This window comes from Piliocolobus tephrosceles, chromosome 14, assembly GCF_002776525.5.
Source record: "Piliocolobus tephrosceles isolate RC106 chromosome 14, ASM277652v3, whole genome shotgun sequence".
NCBI lineage: Eukaryota > Metazoa > Chordata > Mammalia > Primates > Cercopithecidae > Piliocolobus > Piliocolobus tephrosceles.
The window spans coordinates 105,332,623-105,343,396 of NC_045447.1; the positions used below are offsets into that span (position 1 = coordinate 105,332,623).

Genomic DNA, 10,774 nt, shown 5'->3' on the forward strand with positions numbered 1-10,774 from the left:
GAGCGGGAAGGCGAGATGTCATCCCTGCGTTTTCTACACATGCATCCTAATGTAAAGTAACCATTTCATGGTTTGCAAAAGATTGCCAGACAAAGCAAAATGCATGCATGACACAGTTCAAAATTATGAATCCAGTCCAGCATAGACAAAGTTACAGGGGCCTGCAAGCGAAGAGGCAGTTTTGTATTTTCTGCCCTCCCCACCCTACGCCCAAGGTGGAATGGGGAAACTTTCTCAGAAAAGGGCCCTCTGTCCAGCGACACCAGAGCACAGTGAGAGCCTCTGCACGCACCCCTCCCCATCACCCAGCACCCTCACTCCCAGTGTCGGGCCTGGGCGGCCCAGGGTGAGAGCCTGTCCTGGGGAAGTCAGGCCCTGACCACCTGGTGAGTCTCTTCTAGGAATGCTGCAACCAGCCAGAGCCACAAGGCCATGCCTGCCCCCAAATCCAAGACTTTCAGGTGATCTCACTGTGGGGAGCCCGGGCAAGAGGATGTTCACAGAGACATCCAGCCCAGCGCACCGTCCCATCTAATTCTACCCAAAACTCACCACGGGTCAAGCATATGCACCAGGGGAGTTCCCAGTCAGCACCTTTCAGAAGCCAGCCCCCACCCTCACACACACCCAAAGCGTGCTCACACCAAAGCATGCTTTTAATCAGCTTTGCTGGGGTATAATCCACACGTAATAATACACACCCAGGCTGGGCGTGGTGGCTCACATCTGTAATCCCAGCACTGTGGGAGGCTGAGGCGGGCGGATCCCCTGAGGTCAGGAGTTCGAGAAGAGCCTGGCCAACACGGCGAAACCCCGTCTCTACTAAAAATACAAAAATTAGCCAGGCATGGTGGCAGGTGCGTGTAATCCCAGCTACTCTGAAGGCTGAGGCACAAGAATCACTTGAACCCGGGAGGTGGAGGATGCAGTGACTTGAGGTAAAGCCACTGCCCACCAGCCTGGGCAACAGAGCGAGAATCCATCATTCATTCATACATACATACATACATACATACATACATACATACATACATACATAAATATACCTTATGAAGAGCTCTGATAAATGTCTATACAGATGCAACCACCACTACAGTCCCCACTGAGAAGCACCTGGCAGAAGCAGCAATACCATGGCAGTTGCAGCCAGAGGTGACTAACGCTCACACAGGGAGCCGCTGGGTGACACCAACCCCAGGATGCCTCCGGCTGGGCTTCTACAACAATGGAGCCCAGGCAAGGCCTGCTATTCTCTATCTGGACGACCTTGAGAAGTTAAGCCTCAGTCTCTCCATCTTAAAGCTTGGAATACTGTAGCGTGGATTACAGGCTTTGCCATGGACTGAAGTGTGTCCCCACAAAATATGTCGAAGCCTGAACCTCAGTATGACGGTGTTTGTAGTCGGGGCCTGTAGGGAGGCCGTCAAGGTTAAAAGGGTCAAAAGGGCGCTTCCAATCCAACACAGCTGGCATCCTACAAGAAGAGGAAGAGACACTGGCACTCACTCTTTCCACCCCATGAGGATGCAGTGAGAAGGCGGCCGTCTACAAGCCAAGAAGAGAGCCCTCACCAGAAACCAAATCTGCTAACACCTTCACTATGGACCTCCAGCCTCCACACTGTAGGAAATCAATGTCTGCTGTTTAAGCCGCCCAGTCTCGGTGCTTTGTTAGGGCATCTGGAGCCTACTGAGACAGACTTTCTGCAGAGAATTGAAGGTTCTCAAGGAAATCTCAGGAGAAACCTCAGTAACCACAATGCAATGGAACTGCTCCATTCAAGCAGGCCAGGGGTTTCGGATTTCAAGTTTTGAGTCTTGCCTGTCCCCTCAGCATTCCCCCTGATAAGCATCCTCTGCAGTGGTCCCTGAACCTCCTTTGACCTCCAGAGCTCTGGAGAAGACCCTTGAAAAGCCACTGGGCTGGAGTCTGTCTTTTCAGGTACCACTCCCTTGCCTTCTAGGGCAGATGGGGCTCAAATATCAATGACTTCAGGAACAGAACTGTGCCTCCAGAAATTATCTGTCAAAGCAGCTACAGACATGTTTAAGAAGAGGTGCCCTTCTGGTACCCAGATAACCACAGGGTACCGTGTGGAGACAACATGGGGCAGAGCTGCGGACATCACAAGCTGAGGGAACAGCACATGCAAAGGCTCAGAGACACAAGTGGCACGGATTGAGCGGGGGGGAAATGTGGAAGGTGGAGGATGAGTGCAAGGAGGGAATGTGGGCTCAAGGTGTGTGTGGTCCCATCCTTCTTAAAGCAGGATTCAATAGAGAAAGGAAATGAGAGCTTCAAGGCGTCAGTATGCGCAGGTCCGCAGACAGCACAGACAGGCTTGGAACCAGAAAGACAGTAGGAGTGCCTGTCCCACTGGACAGAATGCCTGACTCCCCTGGGAGGCCACTTTCCCTCCCTCCTGGACCCCTCATTAGGCCTCGCTACCATCTCCCCAATTTCTACTACCAGGTCCCTCAACTGCCCCCTTGCTCCTCTGTACGATGCACCAAAACATGGGAAGCAAGCTACATTTGCAAACCACACATATACTCCCCCAGAAAGGGCTCCCTAATGCAGTCCCCCCATTTCCCACATAGAGACTTGAGGGCGCCAGAGGAGGCCTTGCAGGGGCCAGCTCATACAGCAACAGCTCCAGTCTTTCAAAGTAAGCCTAGGCAGGCGGGACCCAACGGCACCCCAGCTCTCCTCCAGAGCTGCTTTTCTCATTTCCGTGTGCAGCCTTCAAGGGCTGGGGGTGGAGAGCAGGCCTGAGAACGACCCCCACCCCCCAGCACATAGTGGATCCTGCCCTTCCCGGCCAGGAGATGCTGGTCGCAGGAAGCCATCCTTCACATCTTCGCTGCCACCAGGAATCACACTCCCCAGAACTCAAGTTCCACTCGACCACGCTCGAGTCAGGCTTTGATCTTGCAGGAAACACCCACGCAGAGTCACTCTCCAGGACGGAGAGGATGCAGGAGCCAGCCTCAGCAAAACTCCTGGCTAGCAGCTCTGCCTCGCAGTGTAGAAACTGTCTCAAAATGTAAAACAGATGAGCCTGTTTTAAAGAAAGTTATTTATACTGTGGAATCTTTCAGAGCAAGCAGAAACTTGAAGAGCCTTATCACCTGGGGCACAAAACCAAGGATACTCGAGTCTTCTCTCACCAGAGAAATGGATGTGATTTTTACCGACACATAACATGGAAATGCGCTGGTTTGATGCTATTTCTTGATTTCTACTTCCGATAACGTATGCATGCCAGTCCCAATCAAGAAAGAACGGCATTCAATAAGCTGACAAAAACTCTTTTCCTGCGAATTCCCTACCTTGAAGGTCAGGATTAAGAGTGAAGCACAGAAATTAAATTAAACCAGGGGAGCGGAGCTGTGTGTAAACTGTGCTGGCTTTTCAGGAAAGGACTGGACCTCTGTCTGTCCACTCATCTGGAGGCAGGGCATCAGATGATGGATGTAGATATATGGGGGCTCTGCTCAGTGCCATCTGGGTTTTAATCAATCTGGCTAACGCTTAATTTTTTAAAAATAACATTTGGGGCCAGGCGAGGTGGCTCATGCCTGTAATCCCAGAACTTTGGGAGGCTGAGTATCACCTGAGGTCGGAAGTTCGAGACCAGCCTGGCCAACATGGTGAAACCCTACTAAAAATAGAAAATTAGCCAGGTGTGGTGGCACGTGCCTGTAATCCCAGCTACTTGGGGGACTGAGACAGGAGAATCGCTTGAACCTGGGAGGCAGAGGTTGCAGTGAGCTGAGATTGCTCCACTGCACTCCAGCCTGGAAGTGACTCTAGGGCTGGCTTGCTTGAGATCACTTTGGCCAACCTTACCATGGGACCAAACCCTTTCTTGTGTGGTTTTGTAATTTCAGGAGAATCACAGCAAACGTTCCCACAAACTCTTCTTTACCTCCCAATGATGGTCAGATGAGATTTCCAGGCTTTTCTTGATTTCAACAAGGAGAATCAATCCAGGGGTGAGGAAGGAGAACAAGAGCTCAAATAAAGGGGCCCTGGAGGTAGAAATAAACTGCCACATGGAAAACATCTTGACCGCCGAAAATGCAGTCTCTTCAGTTTCGAAGATGTGCTTCGAAGCTTCCCTCTTCTCTTCAACTTTCCTGTTAAAACGAACACTTCCAGATTTGGCTTTATCTAGCGGAAACCGAAGGCCGACTGACCTTTACCGGCGGGATCTGACGGCGTGACGTCTCACAGAAAGTTCTCCCCTCCCAGACATGGGTCCCTCGGCTTCCTGCCTGGGAAGCACAGCAGCACGCATCGTGGGAAGGTGAAGAGCCTCCCTAAGGATGACCCGTCCAATCCGGTCCACCTCACAGCCTTCCTGGATACAAGGCTGGCGTGACCCACATCATGCGGGAAGTCGACAGGCCAGGATTCAAGGTGCACAAGAAGGAGGTGGTAGAGGCTGTGACCATTATGGAGATGCCACCCATGGTGGTTGTGGGCAGTGTGGGCTACATGGAAACCCCTCGAGGCCTCCAGACCTTCACTGACGTCTTCGTCAGTCTCCAGATACTGATGTATTCGCTGAGCACATCAGTGATGAATGCAAGAGGCGTTTCTGTAAGAACTGGCATAAATCTAAGATGAAGGCCTTTACCAAGTACTGCAAGAAACGGCAGGATGAGGATGGCAAGAAGCAGCTGGAGAAGGACTTTAGCAGCATGAAGAAGTACTGCCAAGTCACCTGCATCATTGCCCACACCCTATGCACCTGCTTCCTCTGTGCCAGAAGAAGGCCCACCTGATGGACATCTAAATGAACGGAGGCACTGTGGCCGAGAAGCCGGACGGGGCCCGTGAAGAAGCTTGAGCAGCAGGTACCTGTGAACCACGTGTTTGGGCAGGACAAGATGATAGATGTCATCGGGGTGACCAAGGGCAAAGGCTACAAAGAGGTCACCAGTAGTTGGCACACCAAAAAGCTGCCCCACAAGACCCACGGAGGCCTGCACAAGGTGGCCTGTATTGGGGCATGGCATCCTGCTCTTGTGGCCTTCTCTGTGGCACACGCTGGGCAGAAAGGCTACCATCACTGCACTGAGATCAACAAGAAGATCTGTAAGACTGGCCAAGGCTACCTTATCAAGGACGGCAAGCTGATCAAGAACAATGCCTCCACCGACTATGACCTGTCTGACAAGAGCATCAACCCTCTGGGTGGCTTTGTCCACTATGGTGAAGTGACCAATGACTTTGTCCTGCTGAAAGGCTGTGTGGTGGGAACCAAGAAGCGGGTGCTCACCCTCTGCAGTCCTGGCTGGTGGAGACGAAGCGGCGGGCTCTGGAGAAGATGGACCTTAAGTTCACTGACACCACCTCCAAGTTTGGCCACGGCCGCTTCCAGATCATGGAGGAGAAGAAAGCATTCATGGGATCACCCAAGGAAGATCGAGTGGCAAAGGAAGAAGGAGCTGAATGCCAGGAACAGATTTTGCAGCTCATGGGGTCTCAATAAAAGTTATTTTCCACTGGGAAAAAAAAAAAAAAAAAAAACTAACACTTCCAAGGAAGCCGGCTAGAAAGAACCCTGGGCTCCGACCCTGACTCCCACCCCAGGCCACTGTTCATATGTAATCCGTAGCCCTAGAATCAAGTATGATTTCCTTAAGAATGTGGACTTCTGGAGATTACTACAGAGTATCTGACCTTCTGTTTCATTATGCCCTTATCATGCTTCATTATACCCTTACATTTCGAACTTCCTTTTATACTATGCAAGTATTACGTGAATACACTCCTTTCTGAGTCACACTTGTAGATAAAGCTGAAGTCCCCTGGACGTAACTTCAACCTCCCCAGATATAAGCAGTTAGTACTGTGTCATTTACGCTCTCAGGTCTTCCTCTGCCTGTAGGAATATGGTGTTTTGAACATGCTGTTTGGCCTAAATCGCCAAACAAATTATCTACGTGCTGTTTTGCAAATGACTTTTCATTGAGCTATAACTTGGAGATCTTTGAGGTTTGAGCCACCTTGTTTTTTTTTTTTTCATTGCTGTGTAATATTCCCTAGCACTAATATTCCATATTTATGGGTTGGTTTTCTGGTCGTTTCCAAAACAGTAAACACTTAGTTATGATGTTTCTTTTTCTCCCACAAACAGCATTGCCATAAATATCCTCAGACTGACTTCTCTGTGCCCTGAGCTCAGTATGTCTAGAAGGCAAATCCCAAGACATAGAATTACCGGGTTCATGGGTGTACCTGTGACTGATTTTAAGGACAGCTGAGTGTCCTCCAAAGCGGATGTGGTAATCTACACTTCACCGTTTATTCAAATGCCCAGTTCCCCATACCCTCACCTTAAACCCTGCTGATACGATAGCTTGAAATCATAACTTAGGTTATTTTATGTTTCCTAATATAGTGTGGAAGATGGAATAAGGATCCACCCAAGATGGCCACATCCTAATCCCCAGAACCTGTGACCACGTCGCCTTACGTGGCTAAGGGGACTTTGTGGGCATGATTATATTAACAATCCTGAGATGGGCCGGGCGCGGTGGCTCACGCCTGTAATCCCAGCACTTTGGGAGGCCAAGGCAGGCGGATCACGAGGTCAGGAGATCGAGACCATCCTGGCTAACACGATGAAACCCCGTCTCTACTAAAAATACAAAAATTAGCCAGGCGTGGTAGTGGGCGCCTGTAGTCCCAGCTACTCGGGAGGTAGAAGAATGGCGTGGACCCAGGGAGGCGGAGCTTGCAGTGAGCCGAGATCGCGCCACTGCACTCCAGCCTGGGCGACAGAGTAAGACTCCGTCTCAGAAAAGAAAAGAAAAGAAAAGAAAAGAAAAGAAAAACCAATTCCATATATTCCATAGGTCTATGTGTGGATTATCTATTCTCTTCTTTTGATCTATTTGTCCATTTAATTACGACAATACATTTTGACACTGGGTAAAGCAAGGTTCTCACGATAATTTCACTTTTTCAAAACTGTCTTGGTTCTTCTTGCTCATTTTCAGTTCTAAATGGACTTCAGAAACAGCAAGCCAAATTCTATAAAATACTTACTGGGGTGCTAGTTGGAACGGTATTAAATTTATATTTTAATTTCGAGAGAACAGATATCGTTACAATATTACTTTCCCAGTAACAACAGGGTTTTCTGGCCAGGTGTGGTGGTTCATGCCTATAATCCCAGGACTTTGGGAGGTGGAAGTGGGTGGATCACAAGGTCAGTAGTTCCAGACCAGTGTGGGCAACATAGTGAAACCCTGTCTCTACTAAAAGTACAAAAAATTATCCGGGTTTGGTAGTGTGTGCCTGTAATCACAGCTACTCGGGAGGCTGAGACAGGAGAATCGCGTGAACCTGGGAGGCAGAGGTTGCAGTGAGCCGAGATCGCGCCATTGCGCTCCAGCATGGGTGACAGTGCAAGACTCCGTAAAAAAATAATAACATAACATAACATAACATAACATAACATAACATAATACAATAGAGTTTTCTTCTCCAGTTAGTCTAATCTTCTTTCAAATTTTTCAGTGAAGTCTCAGGAGTGTTGAGCATTTTTCACTAAGGTTACCCCTGGGTATCTGAATGGCTTCGCTGCTACCATATTTTATTTTTCTATTACTTGTTTTTATGGTTACAGGTATATACAAATGCCACTGATGTTTCTAAGTTGGTCCTGAATCCTCCAGCCAACCCACTACATCTCTGTATTGGTGCTAACATTTTCCGTTGAGTCCCTTGCATTCTAAATAGAGACAACTGAACCAACCACAACTAATGAGAGTTTTATCATTTTACAAAACATATAGCTAACGTTTGCTTCATTTATCTCCCCCACTTGGAGAAATTCTGCCATATCCAATAAACTCGTGTGGCTCTTTGCAACATCCTAGTGTCTTTGAGACCAGCTTCATCTTTCCTGACAGTGGCTATGACTGCTGTACAGCAATCACTCCATCCCAGACGGTGGAGGGAGCTGCATTCAAAACACCATACAGGAGGATTTCCTGAAAGAGGTACAGGGGGCAGCATTTTATCTTTTCTTCACACCAGGAGACTTGAGCCCATCTGGATTCAGTTGAAAGGGCAGAGTCACAAATAAATGGGGGAAAAAAAAACCACACACACACACACACACACACACACACACACACACACAAAAGATGTTAAGTCCCTAAGAAGTCAGTAAAAAATAGGGTCCATGTAACAGGCCAAGGAACTGTCCTTCAAGAAGTTAAAGAAATCATTCCTATCCTATCAGGAGAGAAGAGGACAAGGATGCCTATAGGAAAATGGACCAAGAGCTTGGGGGATTTCCCTCCTGAAGACTTCTTCCTCCTCTGAAGAGAGTGAAGACAAGGGAGATTTCTGACCTTCCCACTGGCACAGGCCTCTGCCACCGGACTCATTGGCACTGGACATGGCTGCCTCTCCTGGGCTCGCCAGCTTTCTTGCTCCCTCTTCAGCGCATGCTCCGTGAGCACACTCCAGAAAGGCTGGGGGTGGGGGCTGGGGGGTGGTGAGGGTGAAAATACAACCACGGAGCAGGGAGGACCAGCCCCTGAGCAAGGCGATGAGGTGGCCAGGCTGTGGGAGACGCTGAGGACTGGGGCTGAGGCGTGCCGGGTCTGGTCTATGCCTTGGAGTTGGGCCTTCGCCCATGGGACTGCCAGGCCTGAGTCCAGAGACCAACACAGCAGGGGTCCTCCGGGGTGGGCCTGATCAGAGGGCACCAGGACTCAACGGGCAGACGGGGTTTAAAGACCCGACCAGCGTTCCTGGGAAAGTGACCATGCTGTGAACGGGTAAGGTGTGCCCAAGAGGTAACATGAGGTGGAAGAAGGGGAGGTGGCACCAGAGGACACAGCCTGGGGTCAGAAAGGGGTCACTGGGGCAGAGTGAAGCAGAAGGTCCCGGAAGGTGTGGCTCCACACAGATGGCCTTTGCAGACACAGTACTGCGACAAGTCAGGGTGGGAGGGCAGGTGCTATCCAGCCTCCACCCGTCCCCTACACCCCGATCAACACAAGAGACTCGGGTGGGTGCAGGACCCGCTCTGGAACCCCGAGGAGTGGTACCCACCCCTATAACAACAGGCAGCACTCCTTAGACCAAGGGCTAGCTCACCACCTTGGTCCTCAGCTCTGGGTACTGGCTGCTAATTGAGGACAACAGGACACGTCCCACTCGACATCCCGCTCTGAGACAACTACAGTGTCCAGGATGATGCCGTGACAGTAACGCACGAAGAGCCGAGTTGGTCAAATTTCATGCATGAATATTCGACTCGGCCTGATGGGGCTGTGGGCAGCACCGACTGGGAAATGGCAGAGACATAACATCTAAGAGGAAGCAGCAAGCTGCGAGCAGAGGGAGGGTGCATGAGAGACTGAGGAACAGTGTTCCTCAGCCAATATCTGTAATATTTCCATCATAGACTGGGCTCCCCAAGAAGTCAATCCAGAGTGCGTCTGAGAGACGAAGCCAGGGGGCCCTGGAAGTGGAGTCGGAAGGAGAGGAGAAGGCGAAGAGGCCCAGAGGCAGTGCATGAGTAGGTTCCTGCTACGGGCAACACCACGCAAGACACTGGGCCCCAGTGGGAGGCCACATAGACCCTACATCTCAGAGCTGCCCACCCCATAGGCAAGGCGGCTGGAGTACTCACTACCCAAGAGGGCTAATTGTTGGAGGACTGCTGATAGCAGAGGATGCAATGGCTCCCAGCACCCCAGTGTACCTAGACTGTAGACCAAGTATCCTAGCCAGAAAAGGCCTGTGACCAAGTCACAAGGACTTGGAGTCAGCAGCCTGCAGGAGGTGGTGAGGCATAGGATGGGGCCAGTGGCAACACTCTCCCTACATAATGACCAAGGCTTGACTGGCATGGTCTTTTCTTGTCACAGACACACTCTGCTGCTGCTGACCTTCTGTTCAAAGGCAGTACTCCATTTGCAGAGTTGTCACTGCAAAGTAATGAGGCAATAATTTCATTTTACCCTGAATCCCTCAGTGAAGGAGACTGGCCTTCCTATTGCTGCCCCAGTTTTGTAGATGAAAAAAATGAAGGGCAAGTGTCCTCTTTTAAGGAGCCGAGGTCATGTGATAGGAGGAGTGCAGGACGAGAATCGCAGAGCCCTGGAGTCTCCGCTGCCTCTGAGAAGGCTGCAAAGTGGCAGGTGGTTGGTAAGCTGGAGGCCTCAGACCTAAATGCTGGATCAAGCAAAACCACTTACGCATGCACTTTTAGAATAAGACCTCACTGCTTTGCCTCTCGTTAGAGGTAAGGTTTGAATTGTAGAGTGCTGTTTAAGTAGCATTGCCACCGGTCATTTGGCTTGGATGAGCCAGCAGGGAATTAGCAAAGGCTTTTATTTTAAAAACTACTTTAATCCATCAATTAGAATAATTTGTAACTAGAAGATATGCCTCCAATATTTTAGTAAAGGCAAATGAAAACACACATCAATAGGTTATATTACAACTGATGATAAAACGCTTCAAACAACATCTTCAGGAGAATGGAATTGTCCTGTAGGCCTTGTGAATATAAAATTTAACTTAATTACTCTTAAAAAAATCTTAACTTTAAATCAAATTATCACCCCATGCCCCATCCCAACAAGTGCCTCCCCTTATCCCGCAGGACCCACGTTCACATTAGACTCAATGCTCGTAGGCTGGAGGAAGCTCCTGCTGGATTGCTAAGAGTTGCTCCAAGAGTCCATGCATCCTCACTCCTGGCAAGAGAGCAGCACGTGCCCAGAGC

The 10,774-nt window shown here is 49.8% G+C and overlaps 1 pseudogene; it reads left to right on the plus strand.

Annotated features, from left to right (window-relative positions):
* The first annotated feature begins 4,237 nt into the window (after window positions 1-4,237).
* On the plus strand, window positions 4,238-5,503 carry LOC111525775 (annotated as a pseudogene).
* The last annotated feature ends 5,271 nt before the right edge of the window (window positions 5,504-10,774 follow it).